We start from the raw sequence: 12,906 nt of genomic DNA, 5'->3' as shown, positions 1-12,906 counted from the left end.
GGACAATATAATCACACACTGCAAGGCAATTATTTTTCAATGATGCTTCCGCACTGGCACACTTGCGTTGTGGTGCGATGATTTCCAGTGGAACATGCTGTGCAATGAAAGCGGACAACATGTGCAATGAAAGCATAACATGTATGGACTAGACGCACTCGTGGGTCCAGGGAAAAGATAAAAAGTTCAACAATTTAACGTTTGCCTGTACAGTAGCTAAATAAACATTAAAACCTGCAGTCAGGCAAAGGAGGCAGTCAAAATTTCAAACCTGGATTATTTACAAGGTAAATAAACAAAAATCTACTTACCTCGGGCTTCCTGTAGCCACTGGCAGCCATCATGTGCCCTCGCTGCAGCTCTGCTCCCCTGCCGATGGCCTGGGGTCCCCTCCGGTGCAGATGCCGACGGGCATCTACTGCGCCTGCGAGAGAGCCGCTTGTGGTCGCCCTAATGTCACTTGGAGTGTTCTGCACCTGCGCAGTAAACTCCAAATGACGTCAGTGTAACCCTGAGCGGCTCTCGCGCAGGAGCAGTAGATGCACTGGAGGGGACCCCAGGCCATCGGCTGGGAGCGGAGCTGCAGAGGGCACAGGATGGCTGCCAGCGGCTGGAGGAAGCCCTGGGTAAGTAGATTTTTGTATTTATTTACCTTGAACCTTCCCTTTAAAGGACACCTGAAATGAGACCGATATGGAGGCTGCCATATTTATTTCCTCTTAACCAATACCAATTAACTGGCTGGCCTGCTGATCCTCCCCATCTTTTAGCCATAGACCCTGAACAAGACTACAGATCAGAGGTTTCTGACTTATCTTGTCAGTCTGCAGTTATTATCATTATTATTGATTTATAAAGTGCCAACATATTCTGAGGCGCTGTACACAGTAGGAAAACAAACAAGGGGTTGTTTGCAAGCTGCAGGCTTGTTTCAGGTGTGTGATCAAGACACTACTGTAGCCAAAGAGATCAGCAGGATTGCCAGGCAACATGTATGGTTTAAAAAGGAAATAACTTCTAAAACTGCAAGATGTATGAACACAGAACAATACTACTGTATATTGTTCAAATATGCAGCGAGAGGCAATGCCTATTGTTGCTCAGAAAGCTTATATAGTCCCAGTGTGTGCAGTTCTCTGTAAATGGTTATGTGATTTTCCATGGGCCCCCTCCATCATGTTAAAATAAACGGACCTCCTTATTTTAGGAATGAATAATGCTCATGTCACAGAATTTCTGTTCAGCACATTAAGGCGCACATTCACACTTTTTTCTCTAAGAGGTGTAAGTGATATTATTGTAGCAGCTAATCCATACAGAAACACGCAAGCCTGATCGATCAGCAGCAGTTAAAAAAATAGTGTGAGGGCAGCAGGGAAGCAGGAGAGGAAGGAGGAGGGGAGGGGAGAGGAGAGGAGGGGGGGGGGGGGGGGGGGAAACACACCGTCTCATTACTAGGATGAAGGATGAAGTAAGGAGGAGGCGGAGGGAGAACCTCCCCATCATTCAGATTAATGGCCTCTGGATGGAGCCCTGGTGGCCAATCTATATCGATCGACATTTGTCAAACTGAATTGGGGAGTCCCTGAGCACTATTCAGCACGGGTGCGCTCCAGGAAAGGTAACTAGAGAGCTGTAGAGAGATTTAGCAGGAAATGCTACAGAGATTGCAAAGGTTATGGAGACGTATAAAGAATATGGTGATGTATAAAGAGAAAAGGATGAATGATTGTACAGTGGCAGCAGTACTGGGCTTGTACTGTACAGTGCTGACGCGGCAGCGCTATGAGCCGCTGGACATCCTTATACCTCGTCTTATGAACCGCAGCTCTCATCCTGCTCAGCGCCTCTCCAATATTAATATCAGCGGTTATCTGATAAAATGATGGAGAACACAAATTAACACTGACCCTTGTGGAGTAACCAGAAAAGAATAATCGCAGAACGTCCAAGTGTGCAATTATTCTAATTCACAAGTCGCATTGCTTGATATTTAATAGTTTTTTTTTTTAACTTAATCTTTATTTAGTCAAGCGTCATATAACAACAGTTAGCCAAAAGTGGGCGGAACCCGCAGAGGAGCCCCATCTCCACCACATTCAGACGCAGCTCATACAACAGTCATTATACCATCCTCGGACACTTTATCATCTATTTCATATGGTGAGATATCTTGTAGCATAAAGCAATGATAAACTCCTCACTTTTAAGTCAAATGTTGATCTAACCTGGTAGTCTACAGGCTATTTCCTGTTCTTTTATACTCAAAAACATCACAGACACACAGATATAAAAAGAACACATCCTCTAACGAAAAGCCTCAAATTCTAGCCATGGTGGACTCAGTCTATAAGATCTGAAACACAGTTCTCCCTAATCTAGTAGCCAGGAGGTCAAGGCTAAGAGTCTCTGATATTCCTCACATGATTCGTAGTCTATCCACACTGTCCATATTGCATAGTACTTATCGTACTTGTCCCTGCACTCCAATACAGTCTACTATCTTCTGGATCTCATTGACTTTCGTTTACTACTCCTTCACTGTGGGTCCATGGGCTGATTTCCATTTGAGGGGTATTTAACTTTTTGCAGCATTTAGCAAATGAGGTACCACAGTTTTCTTGTAACTTTTAATTTCAGTTAGGTGCCTAAGTACACTCTAGGAATTTTCCTCTATGGTCTGACCCGACACTAAGCGGCTAATACCGATAACCTCCTGCCAAAACCAAAATATGTGCAGGAGAGTCCCATTATACCTGCAAAAACAAACAAAACAAAACACAAACCACTGGTTTTCTTGTTGCATGCGAGAAGTGGGGGAATCAAGTGATCAAGTCAACTATGCCAATCTAGCTTGCTTTACTAGGCAGGGGGGCAATTTAGGCATTATCTTTATCTGCAGTCGTTTCCAACGCAGTTGTCACTTAAGGGCTCTGGAGGCCGCCACTTTGCCATTCACAAAGTACCCATTTCTCCAGAAATAAAGTTTTCAAATAAGAGAAAACTCTATACACAGCAGTGGAGATTAGCTTTTGTCCAGGCCTTGTGTAAATGTAAAGAGGTAGTAAGTTTCTTTGGCCACTTCATGTTTAGACTTAAGTCCAGAGTAATTTAAAGCTAAAATGAACACACAACTCAGCAAGGCAAATACTGAAAGCAATCATGAGAATTGCTGAAATGATAAGTATTACTTTTGGAATTTCATTTAAAAAAAATTCCTTAAGACCCCTTCCCGCTGTTAGAACAGTAGCAGTCTAACTGCTCACCGACTACTTTCTAAGGAATGCAAAATCCCACCACTCCACATGCAGACACCGTTTTATATAATGCAGGAATGTTCAGGAATATAGTCTGGAATCTATTGTTCTAAGTACTATGACTGCAGCTAAATCCAGAGAGAACAGAAAAATAGTTGTTCTGCAATAGTAGTTTATCCCATGAAACAGATATTCTGACCAACACCTGGCCTCTAGACACTCTTTACATTCGCATAATACAGGTAGAGGTAGAGACCTTGTTTAATTTTGGGTCTGTCTGAAGCCAGGGTGGAAGTAGAAAGCCCCCTTGCAACTTTGGATGGGGCCACCCCTCACCCAACCCAGCGTACCAGTATTATGCTGTATTAGGCCCTTAGACATCAGTAATATGTAGCCTTTGTAAACTCCTCTTCACCAGATATTCGTATTTAATAATTGTTGTCCCCCCAGCCTCAGAGTCCAGTATTAGGTAGAATTTCTGCTCACTAAATAGTAGCATTAAGTAGCCAGGCACTGTGCGTGCTGCTGTGCCTTTATATCTTAGAATGGCTGCTAATTCAAAATGCAGGCTAATTGTGCATTTATTTGAAGTACGCTTTAAGTACAAGTTTGCTTGAAAGCAGACCCGAAGATCCCCCCCCAAAAAAAGTGTTTCACTTACCTGGGGCTTCTCCCAGCCCCCTGCAGCTGTCCTGTCCAGCGCCGGTACTCAAAAATCCTCCGTTCCCTCGCTGCGGCTCCATTTCTTCACCGCCAACTTACAATTCGACGGCCTCTGCACCTGCTTGGCCCTGGCCGGGCGCATCCTCGTTCACGCTCCCGTGGCCGGAAGTGTCCAGTGCAGTATGAAAAAAATCTCTATTGCGTCTGTGCAGGACGCAAATGAGGAAGCGCGCAGCCATGGCTGCGCAGGCGACTGCGGCCGGCGAAAGAAAAAAAGGAAACGTGGTGGGGGGACAAGAGGATGGTTACAGGTATGCGCGGGCACAGGGCAGCTGCAGGGGGCTTGCAAAAGGCCCAGGTGAGTGAAACACAAACGTTTTATGGATGTTTCGGTCCGCTTTAAGAAAAATGGTTAGTTTCTTCTGGCTGTAATATTACAATTATTCCTATCATATTTTATATATAAAGTGGCAATATATAGAGGGTGCACATGACACATGTGTCTCTGACACAGGAGACCAGGGTTCTAGTCTCAGTCTCAGATCTTCTTGTTTAGTAAGCCAGCACGTATTCAGCAAAGAGACCTTGGGCAAGACTCCCTTACACTGCTACTGCCTATAGAGTGTGCCCTAGTGGCTGCAGCTCTGGCAATTTGAGTCCGCTGGGGAAAAGAGTGATATAAATGTTCTGTGTCTTGTGTCATGTCATCTTGTCAGTATGAAAACAGGATGGCCAAGTTGGGGACAGGAGAAAAGGTGAGTGGACAACTTCTTTGTAACCCTCTCCAGGAAATCACCAACAACTTTTCAGACTATGTACAGAAAAATAAAGAATGCTGAGTGAGTTTGAATCTTCCTAGTATAGCTAAACCTTTACATTTTCTTTTTATTCAGTACTTGGTCGCAAACCCTTGAGAGAAGGGAAGCAAAGAAGTGGGCCCTCAGTAGAGCAGACATGGGGCCTCCACCGATATGACTGCAACAAGCTATCTGTAGCTCTCTGTGGAAAAATGAACAGGCCGATTTATGAAGACAGATGTAAGGTCTCACACACACGTGAATATCTGATTGATCTAAGTTATGACAAACCTCTGACTGGCTGCTCCAAGTTTCAAAATACTTGTGCAATTAATCATGTGCTACTAAATAAGCCCAAACATATGACTAATAATGCTGAAATATTGCAAGTCTTCATGGGAGACTTTGAGGCAGTCTTGTGTTGCAATGTAGAATGAAGATATTATGCCAATGCTCTAAACTTTCTTATTCACTATTAGCAGATCGCATGTATTTGCAGAGTAAAATATGCTTTAAGAAAACTTAAATTATGTTTATATATTTTCCCCAAAAATGGCCATGTCATAACGTTTTCAAATGACAGTATCTCTTAGAGGCTTTCCTCATATGGTGTTCACCAAAATAATCATTAATATGAACATAGTAGAGTATACATTAGAGACGAGTGTATCCAGAAATGGACCACTGTTATGGTGCCCATACACGGTACACTAAAAAAAACATTGGATTTTCCCGTTTTTCAACCAAAACAATCAAATCGAATGAAAGTTAAAAAAAAATAATCTTTTTTTTCCGATCAAGATAAACAAATGATTATCCTGTTTTTTCAATAAAGATCTGATCGAACATGTTGGAAAAATCTTTATATTCGATCTGACGGAATAATCAAACAAAATTATCTAAAAAAACAAAAAGAAAAAATTGTCACATCTATGGACACCATTAGGTATACTGGTGGTAGGGCTTCATTTAGAGCACCCTCACCACCACCACAATCACTGTCACTGTCACTTTGGATGGCCCAAACCTGCTTCCACTTGATAGATACTAGATAGATTCATTGTACATGCCACTCCCCCTACTGCCCCGTGACACCTTGCACGCCCAGTCCCGTTGTCCCTGTGCCCCCACGGCATAGCAACACAGCGCGTCATCAGCCACACAGCTCACTGGCATCTGTGCAGCCCACCGATGTCGTCAAAGGGGATTGGGTCCCGACAGATTAAAGATCAGATCGATTATTTCCAACATGTTCGATATGATTTCCGATCGATTTTCCGTTCATTTCTATGAAAAATGGTTCGAAAAAACGATCGGAAATCAGATCGGACATGTCTGAAATAATCGATCTGACAGTAAATCTGTCAGAGAATTTCATCTTCTGTACGTAGCATAACTCACAATATATCTGTTCTTATAGGTCTTTACTCAGGATTCAGCTTCCTTAATCTGTTTATCTCATGAATTTACTCTCCTTGGCCCTCAGTCAATTCACTCCCCCCCCCCAAAAAATTTTCTTCGGTGAGATATTTTCAGAAGAAAATATTCAGAATAATTTTGACAGTACTTTTCTCTTACTTTTTGGTACTTTTTAATTTGCAGAGTGCTGAAGATTCATCTTAAACAGAAGATGGAGGATTAACTCCTCGGAGAAAATGTAGGAGTATAATGGGATGGAATAAGGGCCCTTCTCGGTTTATCTAATGAATTATCTCTCCTTATAATTTAGGTGAAAAATAAATAAGGGGAGTTAATTCATAATTATTTAGTATTTCTATAGCGCCAACATCTTTCACAGCGCTGTTCAGATTATATGGTTTTGTCACTTAAAGCTGGCCATACACTGGCCCGATTTGCGCCCGTTTCGACAGCAGATTCGATCACTGGGATCGAATCTGCTGCCAATCGTTCAAGCTACACGCCGAATTTCGATCCATTTTGTCCGATCCCGTCGATCGCGCCGTGCGGAAAATAACCGTCGATCGCCCGCGGGTAAAGAGCGCATCGCTAGCGACGTTCGAGTGCCCGACGACCGACGCAATAGAGCCCGCATACATTACCTGCTCCGCCGGCGCGACTCCAGTCTCCCGGTCACCGCTGCTCTGTCTGCGCTCTGGTCTCCAGGTCCGGCATGCCTCACTTCTTCTAGCCCGGGAGGAAGTTTAAACAGTAGAGGGCGCTCTACTGTTTAAACTTGCTGCCGGGCTAGAAGAAGTGAGGCATGCCGGACCTGGAGACCAGAGCGCAGACAGAGCAGCGGTGATCGGGGGACTGGAGTCGCGCCGGCGGAGCAGGTAATGTATGCGGGCGGGCGGGGGCAGCAGCAGCACCACCACCACAACAGATTGTGAACGGTTTCAGGCTGAAATCGGTTCACAATCTGTTTGCTGTAAAGGTAGCCATACGATCCCTCTCTGATCAGATTCGATCAGAGAGGGATCTATCTGTTGGTCGAATCTGATGGCAAATCAACCAGTGTATGGCCACCAGTAACTGTCCCTCAGAGGGGCTCACAATTTAATCCCTTCCTAGTCATAAGTCGATGTATGTATCGTGTAGTGTATGTATCATCCTAGGGCCAGGCGGACGACCTATGCTACAGTTCAAAGACTCTTGCAAGCGTGATATGGATTGCTTTGGAATGAATACTGGAGGCTGGGAGAAATGTGCTGAAATTAGATCCTTATGGCATTAAGACCTAAGTACCGGCACTAAAAGACAAGACGAAGTCTGGAGCAGAAAAGACTTTGCATCACTTCGGCCACACTGACCGATTCACATTTTATCTGCAACAAATGAGGCAAGAAATGCCATGCGGCTATCGGCTTATTTAGCCACAAGCGAAGATGTGGCAGCTCAAACAAAATGATTCCCACAGACGTAGCAATCATCTGAAAAAGATGTGGTGGCCAATGATGAGGTGTTGGGGATGTGGGAGGAAACTGGAGTGCTCAGAGGAAACCCACGCAGACACGGGGAGAACGTAGAAACTCTGCGCAGAGAATGCCCTAGCTGGGTTTCAAACCAAGGACCCAGCGCTGCAAGGTAACAGCGCTAACCACTACACATAGTGCATTTATAAGGCAAGACTAGTGAATCAATCCCTATATTTCATCTCTTTTTCTCCTCCCACCTCCTCCACTTCTCCATTTTCTCTATATTTCTCTTTACATTTCTCTCTGATTGCAGGAGCAGGACTGGCGTAGTGACCTTCCTCCAATATGCCATTGCCCACAGCTTGGGGCATTGGAAAGCTATTATGATACATCCATTACGGCTCATAAAAGGTCAGGGACGCAAATGTTAATTAAACAAAACTACCCGTAATCCATTCCATCATGGCTGATTGCTACCTGTTTTGCTGCAATATCTCTATTTATATAAAGCAGGAATATGTGACGGCAGAATTACAGAGAATGATTTTAACATAATTGACAAATATTCCTTATTACGTCTTCACCAAACAGATGTGTGAATATGTTATCGCCGTAAAGATAGTTTTGCTAATTTATGGAACGCTCTGTTCCCTGCATAGAAACGCATGCACCACATCATAATGATCTGTCTAAAGCAACAACAGCAGCTATACTATGAGGCCTGTACAAGTGTTTTACATCAAGATTCCCCCTGACAGGCCAACGCAAATACAGTTTAAAGTGAGCCTAAACCGAGTAAAATGATATAAAAATGACAACTCCAGCAAAAAAAAGTACCGGTAAGCAGTTAAAATCTGACAGAACCGACAGGTTTTGGACTAGTCCACCTCCACATGGAGGAGTCTAAGGTTTTCTTTGTTTTCAACAGCATTTCCTAAACAGCAGTTTTACTGCGAAAATAGTAAGATACCAGCCAGCCTCCCTACTCACTTGCACACTATGTTGTCAGACTGAGCAACAGCCGTTGAGGAAATGCATTTGGAAACAAAGAAATCCCTTAGAATCCCCCATGAGAGGATGGATTGATCCACAACCTGTCAGTTCTGTCAGATTTCAACTGCTTATGTTTTTGCTGGAGTGGTCTTTTTAAAATAAACACATGATGTACCTGCAAATTAATATATAGAGTAAGTGCCTCAACATTCAAGCAAGAAGAAGAAGTAGCGCCCTGCCCCCTGGGCCGGTCCAAGCAAGAAGAAGGGGCTGGTCCAAGCAAGAAGAAGAAGAAGTAGTGTCATATCAAACCAAGGGCAAAGAGGGATAATTTGCATATTCAGCAGCAGTGCATTGTGGGTAACCACAAATGTTCACTTATAGCTGAATTATTGCAGATTTGCTTCTGTTTTAAGAATGAAAATTACACTAAGCTTTGCTTTTTTTAGTAGGAGGCCTTTTTGGTCTCTTTTATCCTCCTATACATTCTTAGTAGTTTGGGTCACCCTGAGCTGCTTGGTTACTCTGTTGTACTGGTCCAAGCCCTACCTCCTACAGCCATATCAATCTCTGCTGTGTACTGATGAGGACCAAAAGTCTGAAACAGGCTGTCACAGGTGGGTTGGATATGACTGTGTAAAACTTAAAGCTATAGGCTTGCTTGACTTACCAAGGGTGATAAGGAATAATTTGCATATTTAGTAGCGGTGCATTGTGGGTAATCACAAATTTTCACTTATGGCTTAATTTTTGCAGATTTTCTTCTGTTTTAAGAAGGCAAATTACACCAAGCTTTGATTTTTTTAGTAGAAGGTCTTTTTGGTCCCTTTTATCCACCTATACATTCCGAGTGGTTTGGGTCACCCTGAGCTGCTTGGTTACTCTGTTGTACTGGTCCAAGCCCTATCTCATACAGTCATATCAATCCTTGCCATGTACAGATGAGGACCAAAAGTCTGAAACAGGTTGTCACATGTGGGTTTGATATGGCTGTGTAAAATTTAAAGCTATAAGCTTGCTATACACCAGTGGTTCTGGATGCTTGCTTGGCTTACTAAGGGTGAAAAGGAATTATTTGCATATTTAGTAGCAGTGCATTGTGGGTAACCACAAATGTTCACTTATAGCTGAATTATTGCATATTTCCTTCTGTTTTAGGAAGGCAAATTACACCAAGGTTAGCTTTTTTTAGTAGGAGGTCTTTTTGGTCCCTTTTATCCCCCTATACATTCCGAGTGGTTTGGGTCACCCTAAACTGCTTGGTTACTCTGTTGTACTGGTCCAAGCCCTATCTCATACAGCCGTATCAATCCTTGCCATGTACTGATGAGGACCAAAAGTCTGAAACAGGCTGTTTACATGTGGGGTTGATATGACTGTGTAAAATTTAAAGCTATATGCTTGATATACACCAGTGGCTCTGGATGCTTGCTTGGCTTACCAAGGAGGAAAAGGGGAAATTTGCATATTTAGTAGCAGTGCATTGTGGGTAAGCACAAATATTCACTTATAGCTGAATCATTGCAGATTTCCTTCTGTTTTAAAAAGGCAAATTACACCAATACAGTGTGTGGCATTGCAGGAAGTGACGACAGTGGAACGCACGATGGAACACGGAAGAGGTGAGTCATTCCCACCCGCTGCCTCTTACTAATAGTGGCGGCTGCTACTGTGCTTAAGCAGGAGGGGGAGCGCACATGGGGGACCCAGGTGGGGGGGGGGGGGGGGGGTTCTGCTGAGCTTAAGCAGGAGAGGGAGCTCACATGGGGGACCCAGGTGAGGGGGGTTTCTGCTGAGCTTAAGCTGGAGGTAGAGCACAAATGGGAGACCCAGTTGAGGGGGGGTCCAACCCCCTCCCCGCCGCTTTGCCCAATACCCCCTTCCTGCCCTCTACTCTCTTATGTGGCGGTTGCATCGCCGCGGGTCGGCTAGTAACAATAATATTTTGCCATAACTGATATATATTAGTTGCTGTCAGTTATATATCAGTTGCTGTCAGTTATAACTGAAAGGACAACTGATGTGGAAGGTATTGTCAATGTTTCCCTATGGTTTAAGTCGACGACAGTACAATTTAAAGAAAACCTGTAACTTCAAAAAGTGCTCCTGGGGGGTACTTAGCTAGGGAGGGAGAAGTCTCTAGATTCTATCAAGCAGGGCCAGATTTACCATAAGGCACTGTAGGCACGTGCCTATAGGCGACTGATGATGGAAAGGCGGCTCACTCCCCTTTGTGAGCGTCTCCCTCCCTCCTTCCCTATTCAGAGTTCCGATGAGAGTGTAAATGTCCTTGACAGACAAGATCTCCCCTCATTCAGGGGCACCTCTAGCTGCTTTAGCTAGAGGTTCCCCCAAGTTAGGTAGCTAGAGGAACCTCAGTTCCTCTAGCTACCTAACTTGGGGGAACCTCTAGCTAAAAAATGAGGGTACTTCTGGCTACCTAATACTAAGAGACACTTTTCGCCATCTATGACAGGCAAGGGAAGTAAGGAAGAGGTGACAGCTGGATGCGGTTGGGTGGGGGTTTGTAGATTCATGGAGCGATAAAGTCTAGGGTGTCAGGACATCTGTGCCTATAGGCTTCTGTGAGGTAAATCTGGGCCTGCTATCAAGGCTTCCCCCATCTTCCGTCATACGGTGGCAGCGCAAGAGGCCCCCAAACAGGTACCTTCCCGGCTCCAGCGCAGGTGCAGTAGCGGCTCTCGGCTCAGGCTAAGGTGGAAATAGATGACCCCAATCGGGTCCACTCTACTGCGCAGGCGCAAGTCGTCTGCACAGTAGAGCGGACCCGATTGGGATCAGCCATTGCCGCCTTAGCCCATCGGGGAGCCGCTACTGCGCCTGCGCTGGAGCCGGGGAAGGTAAATAGCATGACGAAATGTGTTTTGGAGGGGCTCAGCGAGACCCCCGTGGGAGGGAGGAGGACGGGGGGAGCTTCGATAGGATCCAGGGGCACTTTTTTATGTTACAGAATCTCTTTAACAGTGTGCTGACCCGGAAGCTGTTACTGGGTCATCCCCATTTTTAAAACAGAAAACGTAGGATTCCATCAATCACAGGGGACAAACAGAACGCAGCAGAGGAGAAAGATTGATGAGTAGACTACACGGGGGAATAAGTATGATGTGTGAATGTTCATTCTGACTTTTCATTTTCAATTCAGGTTTGCTTTAAGTTCAGCCTGACTTCTGTCCAGCACTAGGCGCTGCTCGCTGTTAAGCTCGTCCCCAACAGAAGGAGTTAAGTGAACACAGACTCTTTTCAGCACTCTTGCTACAAGGTTTTATTTCTAATTAAGCTGTAATTAGAGTGGGAAGACACCCAGGGTTTGCACCAAATGACTTGTACACACTCTGCAGATTCGGTCTTCACTCGACCACGCTGCAAAAGCATTCTCCCTGAAATTCATTAGACATGCATGAGAGGGGCCTTATGAATAGAATTGCATTTAAATGGATTTTCTGAGAGAAGAGAGAGCAGGAGAAGGAGGGGGAGAACGAGAAATGGGCAAAACGTGTAGGAGGAATAGAAGCAAATAGAGAGATAGAGTAAGGATAGGGGAAAGGAACACTTACAGGAAACCCAGTTACTAGGAAAATGGGAAAAGAGAGAGAAAGGCAGATGGGATAGGACACTTTACACAAACATGAACAGAGTGTTAAACACAGAGGGAAAGAAACTGACAAATGCAGAGTTGGATAGAGATTCAGAGAAAATGGAGGAAGGATGACAGGAAGTGTTGCATGAACAGAGACAGAAGGAGAGGGGGAGGAAAGTGTGAGACAGCGGAAAGAAAATGAAGAACCGTAATGAAGTGGTTGGGACAAGGCTAGACTCATCCCATTAACCTATTCGTTACCGCCGACACCACTAAAACAAAGGAATAAGTTTCACTCCGCCATCCAGCATCCCAAAGAGAGCTATTAGCAACATACCACTGTTTTAGTAATCTCATTACATACTATGTGAGCTCCGTCTCCTCAGAAAGAATCCCAGCCAAGCAGCTGCAGCATGTTCGTTAGATCAGCTGCTATGGGTATAAATTAATTAGTCTTCCCAAGAAGGCAAAAGGAGGGAGAGAGACAGAGCAACTGGCCAATGCCAGACAACCACAGCCTGGGACTGCAAGGTATTAAAAGCAAGAAGGAAAGCTGCTAATCCTATCAACCAGCTACCATCTGAGCAAAACAATTAAGACTTGTGTGGCACACACAAAAAGGAAAAGACAGATAATAATGAAAATAGAAACAAGGGAAAGCGCGGACGACGGTCTGGGGTATAGCTTAGGGGGTTCTGGGTAATTATAGAACAGGACAGGTA

General features: G+C 44.5%; 1 protein-coding gene across 4 annotated transcripts in view; it reads right to left on the bottom strand.

The window, feature by feature from the left end:
- Nucleotides 1-12,906, bottom strand: part of DSCAML1 (DS cell adhesion molecule like 1) — a 406,342-nt gene that overhangs the window by 117,004 nt on the left and 276,432 nt on the right. The window contains exon 1 of one of the 4 annotated variants that reach the window (XM_068240889.1): nucleotides 12,522-12,607. The exons of the other annotated variants lie outside the window; for them this stretch is intronic. The gene's annotated coding sequence lies outside the window, so the exon portion shown is untranslated. Of the gene's footprint in view, nucleotides 1-12,521; nucleotides 12,608-12,906 lie in introns of those variants that run through there. 4 annotated transcript variants of the gene reach the window in all.

Source organism: Hyperolius riggenbachi, chromosome 6 (assembly GCF_040937935.1).
Source record: "Hyperolius riggenbachi isolate aHypRig1 chromosome 6, aHypRig1.pri, whole genome shotgun sequence".
Classification (NCBI taxonomy): domain Eukaryota; kingdom Metazoa; phylum Chordata; class Amphibia; order Anura; family Hyperoliidae; genus Hyperolius; species Hyperolius riggenbachi.
Note: the sequence above shows the minus strand (reverse complement) of the source record. Positions and strands in the feature narration are given on the sequence as shown.